At 34.5% G+C, this 18,186-nt stretch overlaps 1 protein-coding gene across 1 annotated transcript in view; it reads left to right on the plus strand.

The window, feature by feature from the left end:
* Positions 1–4,393: 4,393 nt before the first annotated feature.
* FUT9 (fucosyltransferase 9) overlaps positions 4,394–18,186 on the plus strand; it is a 75,560-nt gene continuing 61,767 nt past the window's right edge. The window contains exon 1 of the mRNA XM_029224262.1: positions 4,394–4,483. The gene's annotated coding sequence lies outside the window, so the exon portion shown is untranslated. The remainder of the gene's footprint in view (positions 4,484–18,186) is intronic.

The raw sequence follows: 18,186 nt of genomic DNA on the forward strand, positions 1-18,186 counted from the left end.
TCACTGTTGTGGCCTCTCCCTTTGCGGAGCACCGTCTCCAGATGCGCAGGCTCAGTGGCCATGGATCACGGGCCTAGCCGCTCCGCGGCATGTGGGATCTTCCTGGACCGGGGCACAAACCTGTGTCCCCTGCATCGGCAGGCAGACTCTCAACCACCGCGCCACCAGGGAAGCCCTCAAAGTGATCTTTTTAAATTTTAATCAGATTGTGCTAGTCCCCTGGTCAAAACTCTCCTATCTCCATTGTATCACAAAGTCTGAACTCCTTACAGTGGTCTCTGAGGCCCAGTGTCACCTGGTCACTATCTACCTATCAACCCCCAGCCCCACCACCCCTCCCCTACCACTGGGCCCTGGGTCACTACACTACAGGCACGCCGTTGTTGTTTCCCACCCCCTACTTGAATATGCTGTGCTTGTTTCTACCCTGGCCCTTTGACCTAGTGTCCCCTCTGTTTATCTTCAGTTTAAATGTGACCTCCTCCAGGAGGCCTGCCTTCCCTGACTATCTCTGCTCAGGGAGACACCCAGTCCTGTTGTTGTGGCCACTCTCTGCCGACACCTCTCACAGTCAGTTCTTTTGCAACTCTATCTCTGCCTGATGGCCCTGCTATTCGGTCTGCCCTGGATCTTGGCTTCCAGGCCCATCAGAGTCTCTGCTGTTACATACATTGCTACTTCCCACTTCTGACACCTGCTTAAAGCTGAAAACCTCACAAACCTCTGTGGCTGTCATTTTGCTCCCATTTAGACCCAACTTTTCTCAATTCATTGTCCATGCCACATTATAGCCTAGGGAGTCTTGGGATTCTAAACTGTGCCTGTTCATGCCCTGGGACTCTCATGACTCTCTGGGTCACCATCGAGTGTTGGCATGGGATTACACAGCACAGCAGTCTCTTCCCAAATCCATAAGCAAAAACCCTTAGAATTCCCTCAACTTAACTAGGAGTTTCTAAAGCTTCTTCCCTGGGAGGTTTGGACTCAAAAAGCTGGGAGGAAAAAACAAGAGCTGTGGTAGCCACTTTCTCCTTCCGCTGTGGTCTTCTTCACTCCCCCTCTTCTGGCATTTCTCATAAGAAGAGGCAAAGAAGGCTTTCTTCCTAATGCTCTTTCTACAGGATTGAAACTGCTCTATATAAAATTTCATGCAGACTTTGTCAAACAAACATCAAGATGAAAAGTAAAAATCAGTGAATCATCTTAAAGTTTCATCTTAGTGTTTCATCCTCACTAAGCCTCTGGATCTTGGCAAAACATCCAAATAACCTCTATATGTAAAAGAGAACTAAAGGAATTTAGAAATCCTTCTCAAGACTGCCTGACTTTAAGCTGTACATCAAAATAATGCTTTAAATGACAGAAACTGAGTGTCTGTTCCCACCTCTACCCCAAGTCAGGCAGATGCCTTGACTGTTCTATGAAGAAAAACACAAGTATGTAGGAATGCAAAAGAGAAAAATATATTGTCATTGTTTGACTGGGTTAGACATAAATGTAGGAAACTTAAGACAATAATAGTGTCCTCGCATGTAATGCAGGAAGAACAGAGATAATAACTTTATTCAGGTAAAACTTTACCAACAAAAAATAATAGCAATATAAGAGTAACTCCATAACTTGAGTGTTATTTATTCAGCATGCTGAGTCATTATTAAATCGTAGCCATGATTTGGGAAATACACACATGCACGCATGTACTTGTTGGCTTTCATTACTTGCTCTCCATATAGATAGGATTCTAAAGGTTTGATTTTTCTGACTTTCCAGCCAAGTTCATTTCAAATGCATCAGATGATATATTGGGTGGTAAAAACAGAGCAAGAATGGCATTTGATGCTGAGATAAAAAACCATAAAAAAACATTCACAGATGCTCAAATATCATAAGAGTCTGGAACCAGTTGACATAGATGTAAATCCCCCTTCTCTATTTTTCTTAATTTATTCGATATATTGATCCTTTATGTCAAGATTTATAACCAAAACGTTACATATGTTATATGCAATGATTTTATTTGTGGTTCTACTCACTTAATAACTCTAAGCACAAGATACATACAGTTTCAACAGAGAAACTTAATCTACCTTAAAAAAATCTCAATTTTTGTTTCAAACTGGGGACTCAACTAGTACTGAAAGTAAATATCAAGGCAGAATTATAAACAGTATTTAGGGAGCCATGTGCAAGGAAGACTCTTTTGAGTAGACACTTTGAAGTTAGGGCTGTATTTGACTCCCAGCTATAATACCTTTCAGCTCCTTAATGTGGACAAGTTGTTTGAATTGTCTGAACCCTATAAGATGAGGAAAATAAAACCCACCTTACACTATTGTTGTGATGATTAAATGAGAATTACATACACCCAGAAACGTCATTCAACCGCTATTACAAAATACAGACAAGTTTTTCATCTCCTTTCTCATACCTTTGAAAAGATAATAATTAGGTAAGATTTGATGTTAAAAATAAGCAGAAATGCCACGTCTATCCTCTACATTTTGTTTATCTTTAACTGTGTTTGCATACAATATTGAAGTGTAAATAAAGGGAGAAATGTACTAAATTAAGGCAAAAATTAAACTCTTTTTTTCTATTAAGCACAAGCCTAGGCTATGTGTAAATCCAGAAAGAAATCTGGCTGAATTTTGCTTTAAAATCTACTGAATTCCGGAAGAAAAAAAAAGTTAGGTGTTTGGGGGGTATGCAGTGGGAACAAGAGATATGGGGAGTGTGTGTGTGTGTCTGTGTGTGTGTGTGTGTGTGTGTGTACTGAGTACAAGATACCTAACCACCATTTTTAGTAACCTATAAGTATGAGGCTTCTTTGGGTATGTTTTACAGCAAAAAAAAAAAAAAAAAAAAAAAAAAAAAATTGACAGGTAATAAATTCCCATAAGAGTTTTAGGAGGCACTATCTTAAAGAGAAAAATAAATCCACTTTTTATTTTACTTTAAATTATTCCATAGTTTGAAGATATTTGCTCTTGACTGGGGTGATGAATGTCAGTGGGTCGGTTTCCCACTTTGTATTAGATATAATCTTTATTCATTACTGAATAAGTAATTCAATTAGGTTTGAAAGCACTTGCTCCATTTATACCCAATCATGTATGTGGGCAAGTGTCTTAGTCCATTTGAGCTGCTATAACAAAGTAACACAGCCTGGGTAGCTTATCAACAATGGATATTTATTTCTGGAGGCTGGCAGATTGGGTATTTGGTGAGAGCTTCCTGGTTCATAGATGCTGTTTTTTCACTGTGTTCTCACATGGTGGAAGGGCAAGGGAGCTCTCTGGATTCTCCTTTATAAAGGCACTAATCCCATTCATAAGAGCTTTACCCTCATGACCTAATCACCTTCCAATACCACTACCTTGAGCATTAAGATTTCAACATATGAATTTAGAGGGGGAGGGGAGGGATGCAGACATTCAGACCATAGGAGCTGGCATACATCAACATGGTCTTTACTCTGTTAAGCATCCAGATAATAATAAACGTCCAGATGATTTAGTAACGTTTTATTTTGGTTTTTGGTTTTTGTGCTATAGACACAACTTATTCTTTAAGTGGAAAACATGAAAAATAGAGACCATGAAATATATTTAGTTAACAAGATATACTCATTTCCTTAGAGTTTTAAAGACACCGTTTATTCTTTTTAGTAATATCTCTTTTATTGTACAGGCATAGCTCATTTTATTGTGCTTCACTTTATTGCGCTTTGCAAATACTGAGGTTTTTTTACAAATTGAAGGTTTGTAGCAACCCTGCATCAAGCAAGTCTGTCAGCGCTGTTTTTTTCCAACAGTATTTGCTCCCTTCATTTATCTGTGTCACATTTTGGTAATTCTCCCAATATTTCAAACTTTTTCGTTATTATTATACTTGTTAGGATGGTCTGTCATCAGCGATCTTTGATGTTACTATAGCAAAAAGATTGACTCGTTGAAGGCTCAGATAATGGTTAGCATTTTTTAGCAATAAAGTATTTTTAAATTAAGGTATGTACATTGCTTTTTAGACATAATGCTATTACATAATAGGCTACAGTATAGTGTAAACATAACTTTTATATGCCCTGATACACCAAAAAAATTGTGTGATTTGCTCTGTTGCAACATCCACTTTATTGCAGTGGTCTGGAACCTAACCTGCAATTTCTCTGAGGTCTGCCTGTATTTTGAAATGACTTATGTAATTCAATAACATTTTCTCCAAAATTAAAAATATTCATAAATTAATATAAGAAAAGGACACAATAATACATAAAGATCTATGTTTGTAAGATATATTATTTCTTTTTGTTTTCTTTTGGTTATTTAGCTTCATATATATTACATCCAGCACATTTAACTAACATACTTATTTTTCTCTCTCTATCCTAACAGGTTTATAATGTAATAATTCAAGAATTTTATCATACCGTGGAGTAGCTTAACAACTGTCTATGTGCTTCCCATGATATGTTCTCTACATTGTAAGTATATACTTACTTTCTCAAGCTGGCTGGATTTTGAGAGAAATGTGTTCAATTAGAACTTATAGGTAACTTTGATTGTTTAAGAAGATTACAAGCTAAAATTCATCCAAAGTAAAGAATAGTTTTAGAAATTTATCTTATATGAAGAGATGTTCTGTGAATTTAGGTTTAACATTGTATCAAAGTTAAAACTGAATATAATATGTCATGGTAGGTAGAATAATATACCCATGACATTTAGTTGTATTTTCATAAATATTATACTTAACATCCTTAAGATTTCTATACTATTCTTTATTTTTCTAAAAGAAACTTTAAATATTGTACCTGTGAAATTTTATGCTAAGATATTAAAATATCTTGAAATATCTTTTTAAAAATATAATGTGTAATATCATTTCAAAGTCAGGGCAACTTCTTTCTATATTAGTTATCTTTTTGAAAACTAGTTTCAGTTTTGGTAAGATGATACCTATACCACTAAATCTTTCATACTCGTAGTGTTTGTATGTGTGTGTATGCATGCATACACATATATATGTGCATATATGTACACACACAATTTCATTAATAAGCTATATAAAAAGAAGAAAAGTTGTCTTTGCTAAGTAAGGAAACCTCTTATTATTAATTTCACACTGCTGAAAAGTAAGGAGAAAGGTGAAAGCTTTTTGAGTTAAGAAGTACTAAGTACTATGCTTTTTGAGTTAAGAAGTACTAAGAGAAGTGGGGAGGAAAGGAGGCAGCCCAACCCCTTTTTCCTCAGAAGAAAGTAAGGCATGAACTGGAGCCCTTCAGTAATCAGAAGTGTTGCCCACTTTACGGCGTGTTTAGGGCACCAGGAGATACTATCAGACCTGCAATACCCATCTTGAGCCTTACTATCCATTCTTCCAGCCCTTTCCTTGCTGGAGCCCCTGAGGATATAAAATCCATCAAAGGTGACTTGGGGGGCTTCCCTGGTGGCGCAGTGGTTGAGAGTCCGCCTGCCGATGCAGGGGACACGGGTTCGTGCCCCGGTCCAGGAGGATCCCACATGCCGCGGAGCGGCTGGGCCCTTGAGCCATGGCCGCTGAGCCTGCGGGTCCAGAGCCTGTGCTCCGCAACGGGAGAGGCCGCAACAGTGAGAGGCCCGCGTACCACAAAAAAAAAAAAAAAAAAAAGGTGACTTGGAATTTAGTGACCCTTGATCCTTCTTCAGGAAGGCAGGAGAACAAGGGTGCCTGATTATATTGTGGGACTTGGAGTTAGTTTTGGTCAGGTTATTAGCATGCCATTCAGAACACTTAATGCCTTCTGACATGAAATATAATTTTAATACATAATATGTGGTTCTAAAGCAGTGCTGTCTAAAGAAAACATAATGTGAGACATATGCAATTTCATCTTTCTTGGGGCCACATTTAAAAAAGTGAAAAGAAGCTAGTAACATGGGTTTTAATAATATATTTTACTTATTTAAAATATATTTAATAATATATTAAATATTAAATATATTTTAAAATATATTTATATATTCAAAATACAGTCATTTTAACATGTGATCATGTTAAATGTAAGTCATCTAAAAAATATTAATGGGCCTTTTAACATCCTCTTTTTCATATTGTCTTTAAAATCCAGTGTGTACTTATAGTACATCTCAATTTTGATACTAAATTCTTACTGGATATACTTGATCTGTATTTAGATTTCATAAACTTTACAGTTGAAAAAAAAAGATTCACAAAGCCAAGTTGTCCCATATATACTTGAAAGTTTTTCAGTAACTAAATTGAGTATCAGTTTTTAAACTTAACTAATCAAAATTAAAAGCCATAGCCTCAGTCACACAGGCCACATTTTAAGTACTCGACAGTCCTATGTGACTAGTAGCTACCAAATTGCACCACTCTTTTCCAAAGAACTATTGATATAATGCTATAATTCTGCTACATAATGGATTTTGTAGGCCAATCTCAGGACACCAAAAGAGCATATAACTTTACAATTTTAATGAGAAAAAATATCAAATCCTATACCTCTGACTTAAAATAAATTCTATAGAACCAGCTATTTATGAGAAATGATGGATAAGAAAATATACAAGGTCTAAACCTTCAATCTGTGATATATTGGAATTTGTTTTTTTCTTACTTGCTTCAATGTACATGCTCTTTTGTCACTAAAGGAATTAGCTGAGCACAACCCTTTCTATTACAATGAGTGAATCAAAAGCAAAAAAAAAATAAAATTTTTTTAAATGACTCTGTGAAAGACACTGTTAAAAGAATGAAAATATAAGCTTCAGACTTGTAAATCACATATTGATAAAAATATATAAAGAACTCTTAAAAATTAATTTAAAAAATTAAAAAATTGGTGAAATACCTGAACTTTATCAAAGAAGATATATGAAAGACCAATAAGCATATGGGAAGATGTTTAACATCATTAGTCATTAGCAAGCTACAAATTAAAACCATGATGAGATACCACTAGACAACTTTTAAAAGGGATACATTTTTTTAAAAATCTGACAATATGAAATGCTTTTGATCACAGAAATTTTAATTTGTTGTTGAAGGAAATTCAAAATGGTACTGCACTTTGGAAACCTCTTTGTCAGTTTCTTTTAAAATTAAACATGCACTTATAATATGATTCAGCATTCTCACTCTTAGGTATTTACCCAAGTGAATTCAAAACTTAGTTTTACAGAGGAACCTATATGTAAATATTCACAGCAATTTTATTTATAAAATTGTCAAAATGCCAAAATAACTAAAATATATTTCAACTGGTGATTGAATGAACAAACTTAGTATACCTATACAATAGAATACTACTAACCTATAAAAAGGAAAGAATTATTGATTCAGGCACTATCATGGATGAATCTTAAATGCATTTTGTAAGTGAAAGGGGGGAGACCCAAATGACTAAATATTGTATGATTGCATCTGCATGAAATTCTAGAAAAGGCAAAACATAGAGATAGGAAGCAGATCAGTGGTGGCCAGCGTTTAGAGATACAGGAGGATTGACTACAAAGTGATAGTGTGAGGACATTTTGGGGGTGATGGAACTGTACTGCACGGTACTGTGGTGATTGACAAGTGACTGTGTGCTCATCAAAACCCATAGAACCACACAACACAAAGAGTGAGCTATATAGTATGCTAATTAAAAATAGGGAAACAAATGGGATGCTGGAATATTCCAAGATGGAGTAGGGACTGTGTCAAATGAAACTAGCCAAATTACAAACATAAGCCGTAACTGAAGACCATGGGAGAAACAAATTACCCTAAGTAACTCTGAGAAACAATACTTTGGCAGGATAAAGACTGAAAAGCATAATGCTATAGAGAAAAATAACCAAACATAGACATACTCTATTTGATCTTTTTTTTTCTCACAGGAGTACAGGTGAATTCTGAAAATCACTTTGCATGTATACTGGGGTAAAACATACAAGTAAATAAATTGTTGAAAATGAAAGCTGGGTTTCTCATTGTCACATAAACAAAGGGAGATAACAAAAACTAACTTTGCAGTGATAGAGGTAGTGATATCAATATGAAGTCATTTTTATTTTAATTTACATACAAATAGATACAAAAACAAATATAGATATGTGTGCATACATGGGTATATATACATAGCATTTACTAGCTCTACCTACTGAAGGTCCTAGAAGCAGTAATGCCACAGTAGCAATGAACACACCTCATGCCCAGATTTTAGTTTAAATGCCATTCTGCAATAAAAATGGAACCAGTGCCCTCAGGAAAAATGGCTGATTCTAGAGCTAGGGCTGGAAAAATGCAAGATGAACCTGAAGCACTTTGTAGTGGCAGAAGGTGAAATAGTGGCAAAAAATTATTGAGGCATGTCAAAATGATACAGGAGCCAACCAGAAAGAGTTCCCAATGACCAAAGCTGAAACGTTTTAAGCAAGAAAATAAAAATCATATTAGATTATAACCTAAAGGATAAAATATGTATTAATGATCCACACTGATGTAAATAAATGGTTGAATAGATAAATGACAGAGAAGACAAAAATCTTTCTTACACAAAAATTCCTATTCACTCACCTCCCATATTGAAGCTTAATTCCCTCCCCTTGAGTGTGGGCTAAACCTCACTACTCAGAGAGTATGGAAATGGGGAAAAAAGGTAACTTTTCTGTGGCAAAACATGGCCGCCTTCATTGAGTGATCAATGTTATCATCTCCAAGATAAGTCATGTTGATACCAAGTACCTTGGTATGATATGATGAGGATATTCTACTTCTGTGATATTTTTCCCCCAAACCCATAGCCGTATTCTAGTCTTGAGAAAAATATGAAATAAAGCCAAATTGAGGGACATGCTGCAAAATGCCTCACAGTACTCTTCAAAAGTTTCAAGATCATGAAAGGAAAGACTGAGAAACACAGCTGAGGAGATGAAAGAGATATTATGACTTAATGCAGTATGGTATCCTAGATACCATACTGATCTTGAAACACAAAAAGGGCATTAGTTGGGAAAACTGGTGAAATCCAAAAAAACCTGTAGTTTAGGTAATATTGTACTAGCTTTCCTTGTTTTGACAAAGGCACCACGGTTATGTTAACAGTGGGACAAGCTGGGTGGAGGAAACTATCTGTACATCCTTGAAACTTTTCTGAAAATAGCAACTTATCATAAAATAAAGAAATCTTTAAGATGAATTACAAATTTTTAATACTTGCTCAGCAATAAATCTACTTTAGGAAGAGTCCTCTCATATGTAATCTCATCGTTTCTACCCTAGTATAAGTATATTTTGCCATTTTTACCTATTTAAGTCATTAAGAACCTTTGTTCTCTTTTTGCCATAAAATGTTCAATCATGACTTAAAATTGGAGAATTATAAGAGCCCTTCACATACATTTGCATAATTAACAATTCATACCATTTGAACCATTCAAAGTTACAATTCAATTTTAATTCTTTTGTGGCCATTTGGTTCCATATTCTTGGCAATACTGTCTTGCTGGTTATATAGGCATTAGTTTTTATTACATAAATGGCTGTGTGTTCAGATACCAGATAAACTAATAAGTGGCCAAAATAACTCTAATGCCATTTTAAAAGTAGGATAATTAAGCACTCGTGTACTTTATCCAACACAATAATAATATTATATTATAAGGCCCAAATTCTCTTACACTTTTTTAAGCGTTTAAAGGTTTCTTTATACACATCAACCTTCAGTAAGCATGTAAAGTAGGAAATTCAAATCACATTCCTTGCTTGTAAATAAAGAAAGAAGTCTCTGAGAGGTTAAGTGATTTGCCTAGAGACAGGTAGCTTGTAAGGATTGAGCATCTACACAGAACACACCTTGCTTAAATTAATCCTTTGGCTTTTGTAGCACTTCATAAAGTCCACTCCATATGGAAATATTCTTATTGGCTAGAGTATGTCATTGTTTTTAGTTTTTGTTTTTTTAACTTCCAGAGATGACCAAGCTCTTTTCCTTAATTTAAATGAAATTATAAAAAATTTTATTTCATTTAAAAAATATATTAGTCATGTGTAAAGCCAAAAATCTCACCTGAAATATCTTTCTGTTGAACTTCAAAATCTGACCTAGGCTACTAGACTGGAAATCACTGTTGCTATATTATTTATGTTGTGTTAGATACAGTATGCTTTCACTTTAAGGAAATCTAATATATGAGAATCAAAAAAATCACAAAATACATAAACTGAGAAGTGATTTTTTTAAATTATAAAATGTCTCACAAAAACATGTATCATGGCTTTTCTTCGATAACAATCTTCCCTGGGACAATTTCGTTACAGTTATACATAGTATTTAAGAAAAAATAGATTCATTTTATAAAGGAAAGCATATACCCTTGGACATTGTGATTCTTTTCTTTGGTACTTGCATCACTATGCCTGTCTGCTGCAATTTCTCTAAGTAAGAGTGATCTCATAATCTATAGGCAGTTTTAAAATGGAAAAAATTTATAGCATACTCTCACTTATCAATAAATCAGGCTTTCTCCCTATTGCTTTCCAATCACAATGCAGACTTCTAGCAGAACTTATTTTATTAGGTAATTTGAAAATACTTTACTAGGCTAGTTGAAAAGCTTCTTGAATATGAGAGGATGATAAATAATAAAAGAAGATACACCAATAGAAAACATGTTTTATACCTTCGAATAATAGTATAGTAGGTACAGAAGACAAATGCAAAATCAATCTAGTTCATCCTATGCCTAAATCTCATTTGATAACTGTTACAATGCATAAAGATGCATTGAAAGGAAGATCCCCAAATCTCTCTCTCTGCCATATTTGAACGCTTAGAGCATTTGATATCTGTTACAATCTCATTTGATATCTGTTACGATGCATAAAGATGCACTGAAAAGAAGATCCCCAAATCTCTCTCTCTACCATATTTGAATACTTAGAGCTCTCACTATTTTCTTTCTTATAATCTAAATTCCTTCTACCATAGTGAAAGCCTTATTTCATTTTTGTTTAGTTGTTGTTGCTGTTCAAGAGGTTATTCAGAAGAGTTTCTTTTTATAAGACCTGTCTCGTTTGTACTAAGCCTTCCTACTATACTGCCTGGTATGTAATAGGTACTTAAAAACACTTGCAGTATTGAATTTCTAAAAAAAAAAAATGCCATCGAGCACATTTGTACTCAAAACACAGTCGGATGTTAATTTAAAATTTGCAACTTTAAATTAATGTCACTTAACCCCCCCCAAAATGAATACAGTGACTTCTCCATTCTTATGTTTGGAATGTCATAATCTATCTCAAAGTAAATCTCTATGTTGCTAAAGGGTGAAATCTGGCATATGCCCCTTTGGTTTTATGGATGCACAATATCACATATTCATTATGTTCAGAGTCGAGGTTGAAGATGGAAAACTTACATGATATCTTACATGATAAAGTGAGGGGAACTTATCAGTAAATCTTCAAGGAGCAGAAAATAAGTGATGTGCTGGATAGCCAGAAGAATTTTAGGAAAGTAGTGACCTGTATTCAACATTAACTTGTATACTTTGTTGTGATAAAACACCTCTCCATCTAAAACTTCAGAAATACCTGCCAACTATGTCTTGTTTGAAAGTTTCAGGGGAAATTAAGCGACCTAATCCCACATCCAGGTCAAAGCAATCAGAGGGAAAGAAACATTTGTGGTAGATAAGACATGAGTGGAATTGGAAAATCTCCAGTGTAGAAATTCAGAGCACTAAATAATCAGGAGTTTATAAAACCCCTAGAAATCTCAGAAATCTTTTGGGACATTGAAATTATTATGGAGCACGGAATAATTGCTTAGAAACATCAAATACAGAGACTTCTATTCACACCTATGTTACTTTTTTTTTTCTTACATCTTTATTGGAGTATAATTGCTTTACAATGGTGTGTTAGTTTCTGCTTTATAACAAAGTGAATCAGTTATACATATACATATGTTCCCATATCTCTTCCCTCTTGCGTCTCCCTCCCTCCCACCCTCCCTATCCCACCCCTCTAGGTGGTCACAAAGCACTGAGCTGATCTCCCTGTGCTATGCGGCTGCTTCCCACTAGCTATCTGTTTTACGTTTGGTGGTGTATATATGTCCATGCCACTCTCTCACCTTGTCACAGCTTACCCTTCCCCCTCCCCATATCCTCAAGTCCATTCTCTAGTAGGTCTGTGTCTTTATTCCCGTCTTACCCCTAGGTTCTTCATGACATTTTTTTTCCTTAGATTCCATATATATGTGTTAGCATACAGTATTTGTCTTTCTCTTTCTGACTTACTTCACTCTGTATGACAGACTCTAAGTCTATCCACCTCACTACAAATAACTCAATTTCATTTCTTTTTATGGCTGAGTAATATTCCATTGTATATACGTGCCACATCTTCTTTATCCATTCATCGGATGATGGTCACTTAGGTTGTTTCCATCTCCTGGCTATTGTAAATAGAGCTGCAATGAACATTTTGGTACATGACTCCTTTTTTTTTTTTTTAGCATTTTAATGAATTTATTTTTCATTTTCATAATTTGTTTTTTTTTAACATCTTTATTGGGGTATAATTGCTTTACAATGGTGTGTTATTTTCTGCTTTATAACAAAGTGAATCAGTTATACGTATACATATGTTCCCATATGTCTTCCCTCTTGCGTCTCCCTCCCTCCCACCCTCCCTATCCCACCCCTCTAGGTGGTCACAAAGCACCGAGCTGATCTCCCTGTGCTATGCGGCTGCTTCCCACTAGCTATCTACTTTACGTTTGGTAGTGTATATATGTCCATGCCTCTCTCTCGCTTTGTCACAGCTCACCCTTCCCCCTCCCCATATCCTCAAGTCCGTTCTCTAGTAGGTCTGTGTCTTTACTCCTGTCTTACCCCTAGGTTCTTCATGACATTTTTTTTTCTTAAATTCCATATATATGTGTTAGCATACGGTATTTGTCTTTCTCTTTCTGACTTACTTCACTCTGTAGGACAGACTCTAGGTCTATCCACCGCATTACAAATAGCTCAATTTCATTTTTTTATGGCTGAGTAATATTCCATTGTATATATGTGCCACATCTTCTTTATCCATTCATCTGAAGATGGGCACTTAGGTTGTTTCCATCTCTGGGCTATTGTAAATAGAGCTGCAATGAACATTTTGGTACATGACTCTTTTTGAATTATGGTTTTCTCAGGGTATAGCCCAGTAGTGGGATTGCTGGGTCATATGGTAGTTCTATTTGTAGTTTTCTAAGGAACCTCCATACTGTTCTCCATAGTGGCTGTACCAATTCACATTCCCACCAGCAGTGCAAGAGTGTTCCCTTTTCTCCACACCCTCTCCAGCATTTATTGTTTCTAAATTTTTTGATGATGGCCATTCTGACTGGTGTGAGATGATATCTCATTGTAGTTTTGATTTGCATTTCTCTAATGATTAATGATGTTGAGCATTCTTTCATGTGTTTGTTGGCACTCTGTATATCTTCTTTGGAGAAATGTCTATTTAGGTCTTCTGCCCATTTTTGGATTGGGTTGTTTGTTTTTTTGTTATTGAGCTGCATGAGCTGCTTGTAAATTTTGGAGATTAATCCTTTGTCAGTTGCTTCATTTGCAAATATTTTCTCCCATTCTGAGGGTTGTCTTATGGTCTTGTTTATGGTTTCCTTTGCTGTGCAAAAGCTTTGAAGTTTCATTAGGTCCCATTTGTTTATTTTTATTTCCATTTCTCTAGGAGGTGGGTCAAAAAGGATCTTGCTGTGATTTATGTCATAGAGTATTCTGCCTATGTTTTCCTCTAAGAGTTTGATAGTTTCTGGCCTTACATTTAGGTCTTTAATCCATTTTGAGCTTATTTTTGTGTATACACCTGTGTTACTTTTGTTATTTTACAAACATTAAAGCAATATTTAAAAACTCATAAAAATGTATTATACTCAGAATCCAACCCACCCCAGAAATTCACATAGCTTTTCGTCTGTTTCCTTTCATTTCTAATCCATATGTATACACAATTTTACATAGCATAATTATAGTTGTGTGTTTTGATTTTGTACTCAATGCCAAATCATGAACACTTTAACATATTCATTATTTTATGTGTCCTTATAATGACTGTTTACTTAGCTCTTTTCTTATCATAGATATTTGGATGTTGGTGGATATATATATATAACACTTCGTTTTAAATACCTGTATTTATCAAACATTTTTGTCCTTATCTTGGGTCTTTTTCTCTTGCAGAGGAAGTAGAATTCTGGCTTAAGGGTCATTCTCTAGATACTCAGAGTATACTAGGTATGTAGCTATGGAAAAGGTTCTAAATTTTCCTAGTCTTGCTTTCATCAAATGACAAATGAAAATAAAAATAGGATTTCTATTGTAGAATTGTTAAGAGGATTAATTGCAAAAATGTATAAGATTATGCAGAGCATCCATTTGGGCAAATTCCTAGAAATTAAACTATTGAGGTAAAGAATATTCTTTCCAAAACTGTTAGACAAGTTGTTAACTTCCAGAGTATTCAGCTGCCAAAAAGATGAAAACCAGTCTTCAATACCTTAAACAAAAAACGACAAAGCTGAATTGATTGCTAACTTAAGGAAGGGGGAAATATATTGGTGGGGCAGAGGCTCTCAGAGCAGAAGTTTGAAAAATGCTCACTCAGTCAAGCAGAAAAATATTTATGCCACCCCTTACACTCTTCTGTAGATGTAAGACATTGAAAATTATCAATTACATGCAATGAGTTATCAGTGTTTGAGGCATTTGAAATCAAAATGTTCTCTGCCTCTGCTTTCAACTAGGAGATTGAACATATTTACATGTGTTCATAATTTCAAACTACACCTTGAACTCATGTCATTTGCTATTATAAATGTACTTTTTTGATCTAAATAAATTCTATGGAGCAGAAGCAATGCCATCTCTGCATTCTTTAATTTTCTTGTAGGGCTTAGAGCGTGTCCAGGCAGACAATGAGAAACATAAATTGATTATTAAAAGGGAAATGAACAACAATTATTATCTGTAGTAATATTAAATAACTGAGTAGGGAATTTAAATCTAAGGGTCAAGGCTTATTAACCTAAATAATAATTCATATAAAAAGTGTTTTTATGAAGTTTCAGATTATTATTTAGCCTGAGAATCAATAATTTCTCTTTTTGGAAACTACTTTTTCTTTAATAATTGTAAAGGACTTCTTGAGACAAATTTAAATCAATATATTTTAAAAGTAACAGACTCAACTACATAATTATCAAAAACTTCAGGATAACAGAACAAATACTATAAACAAGTAAAATGTTTTTTTAATTTGAAAACTTGGGAGATTATATTTACAAAAATTACATTAGACAAGGGCTTAATTTTATAAAATGAAAAGAATGTCTACAAATTAGTTACAAAAAGAGACAATACAATAAAAGGGGCAAATAAAGTCTGAATAGTCATTTCATAATAGGGGAAATAAAAATGACCCACAAAAAAAAGGAAATAATGTCCAACCTTACTAAATATTTAATAAACAGGAAAATGCAATTTTGTGGTTTCATGGGATATTTTTTAATTAACATAATTTTAAATGGTTCATAACATCCATTGTTATCAAGGGTTGGTGGAAAATTAATCTAGGTGGAAATGAGGTGAGCCTTTCTGGACATTATGATGGTGGCATTTATAAAATTTAAAGAACATATATCATTTGACCCAGTAATTCTACTTCTAGTAGTTTATTCATCAAAATCATTTGTACACACCACCAGGAAACCAGCCCCAAAATGTTTATTGTAAATTTAGAATGAGAAAGGATCAAAAACAATCAAATTAATATGGGAAGACCAAAATACATAATGGTATATCCTTACTAATTAATACTGAGCAACCATTGAAAATAATTTGGTGAATATATAATGACAGAATAGAGTATCAAAGTCAAGTTATTCAGTGTAAAAAACAAGTCTCAGAATAATGGGCTCAATTATCTAGCATATGTATGTATATATCAATATATCTGGACACATACCAGTATATATAAAGTTAATGAAAAAGTTCTAGAAGGATATATGCTAAACTGAGACAAAGATGATTATCTATTGGAGAGGAAAGTGGGTTGAATAAGTGGAAAAATAAAATTGGGCATTAACTGTTTATTCCATGTATTCTTGAATTGTTTCAATTTTAATAATAAAAAATATATTATATTACTTGTATACATTTTATTATAAGTCAGGCAAATATAGATACTACATAGTTAAATGTTTTCAGAGAAATTTATTGATTATCTGTTAATAATTGGTTAGAATTTTTGAACCTTTTGTTAAATAATTAAGCCTTTGTTATTATGTGTTTCTGAAAATCATACTGATAGGGCTTAGCTTTGGCTGGAGTCAAATCTTATGAGTAAATTAGATATCAATTGGAAGAAAAAAATCAGGCCCTCCTCAGTAGTACCACATTGAGGGTTGGAAGAGGTGGTGAGAATCTCAATCAGTATATTTGTTGGAAGGCTAATTTCTTTGATTTGAAAAATCATTTTTATTTGAAAAAAAACTGAAAATTTTAAATTTTATTTTCTCTGCTGTGAGAGAAATTCTTGTTGTGTAAATTTGTAAAATATTACAAGACTTCACCTATATCCACCTGGTTATAGCACTTGTATTAAATAAGAAAGAAGAAGAATGAAACCTGGTGTGAATGCAATGTCTCATTAGAAGACTGTGCCTACACCATTAATTATATGTCCTCCCCACCATCCATCTTGAATGGCTAAGTAACACAATTTCTGAGTCTCCATGCCTTGAAAAACTTAATAGCCTTCTATCTTTTGTGAAAGTACCTCTCGAAAAGGCAGAAATGGAGATGTCCTAGTCTTGGACATTAAAACATGCTGTAGATTCACTGCAAGTATCTGAAACTTTCAGATACTTCAATTGTTGCTACAATTATTAATACTCAACCTGGCTTTAAATATTCCTCCTTAAAGGATACAGAAATCATTATTTTTTCCCTTAGGAGTAATACACTAAATATTTTTTCTTCAATACAATTTTAATTGAACTACATATACAAGTTTTCAAACTTAGTGCGAGGATAGAACAGGTGTTCATTGTCTTTCTGACTCATTTTAAAGCTGTCTCTTGTGCAGTGTCAGAGGAAGCCCTTGGAACTTTGTCTTTTTTCTTCCTTGATAATACAACTTGTCGCATGTTACTCTCCAGCCATTTCTAGACTCACTATTTTAGAAGTTCTTCAAAATTTAATCTTTTTGTACTCTGACTCTATTCAGGGAATCAGTACATCAGAGTGGTTATCCTTGCTTGTAAAACTGAGTCACTAATAGTACCAACCTCATTGTGTTGATTTGAGAATTGTATGAGATGACATATATTAATACAAGGCCCAGTGCCTAACTTACATGAAATCATTAATAAATATGAGCTGCTAGTGTTATTTTCTTTCCATGAGTTCCTAGATACCTTCTGTTCGAAAATGTCACTACAAACTGCTACACTTTGCTCCTTTTCCATTTTAAATTTTGTGTTGCTTCAGTTGCCTACCAAACACCTGTATGAAGAAAACTGAAAAAAAAAATGAGTAGAACATACCATGAATGACTATTTCCCAAAATTCAGCTATCGAGAATTGTACGGATAATACTTGAAAAGGTGGTTTGATTTTCCTCATTTTCCAACTTGTTTTTCCCTTTCCTTCTTCTTCCCTATTTATGTTTGAAATGGCTGCTAACACTAACCAGTAAAGTTGTGCAGACTACGGGTGTGGTGATATTACACTCCCCCAAATACACACACACACACACACACACACACACACACACACACACACCCCTTTGTTTTGGATCATTGTTGAGCTTAATCATAATTCTTTAACCAAAAGAAGAAATCAGGCATTTGTTTCAAATTCCCATCTCTGAGGAAAAAGCTCTATCAAGACAGCTTACCTCTCATTCTACTGCTTCTTGACCTTTAGAGGAGGTATGTGGTTGTTTCATAACCTGGGGATACTTCAAGGAATCCCAGCTTCCACACATGCATTCCCTGAGTCTTCTGGGAGTCCCTCCCACAAATCCCCTGAAGAAATCAAGATTGAGAAAAGATTTCCTATTACTTTGCAGATATCACAGAAACCAAAAGAAGTCATCTTTCTCCTTTACCTTATA

This window comes from Monodon monoceros, unplaced genomic scaffold, assembly GCF_005190385.1.
Source record: "Monodon monoceros isolate NGI ecotype Baffin Bay Population unplaced genomic scaffold, NGI_Narwhal_1 Super_Scaffold_15, whole genome shotgun sequence".
Taxonomy (NCBI): domain Eukaryota; kingdom Metazoa; phylum Chordata; class Mammalia; order Artiodactyla; family Monodontidae; genus Monodon; species Monodon monoceros.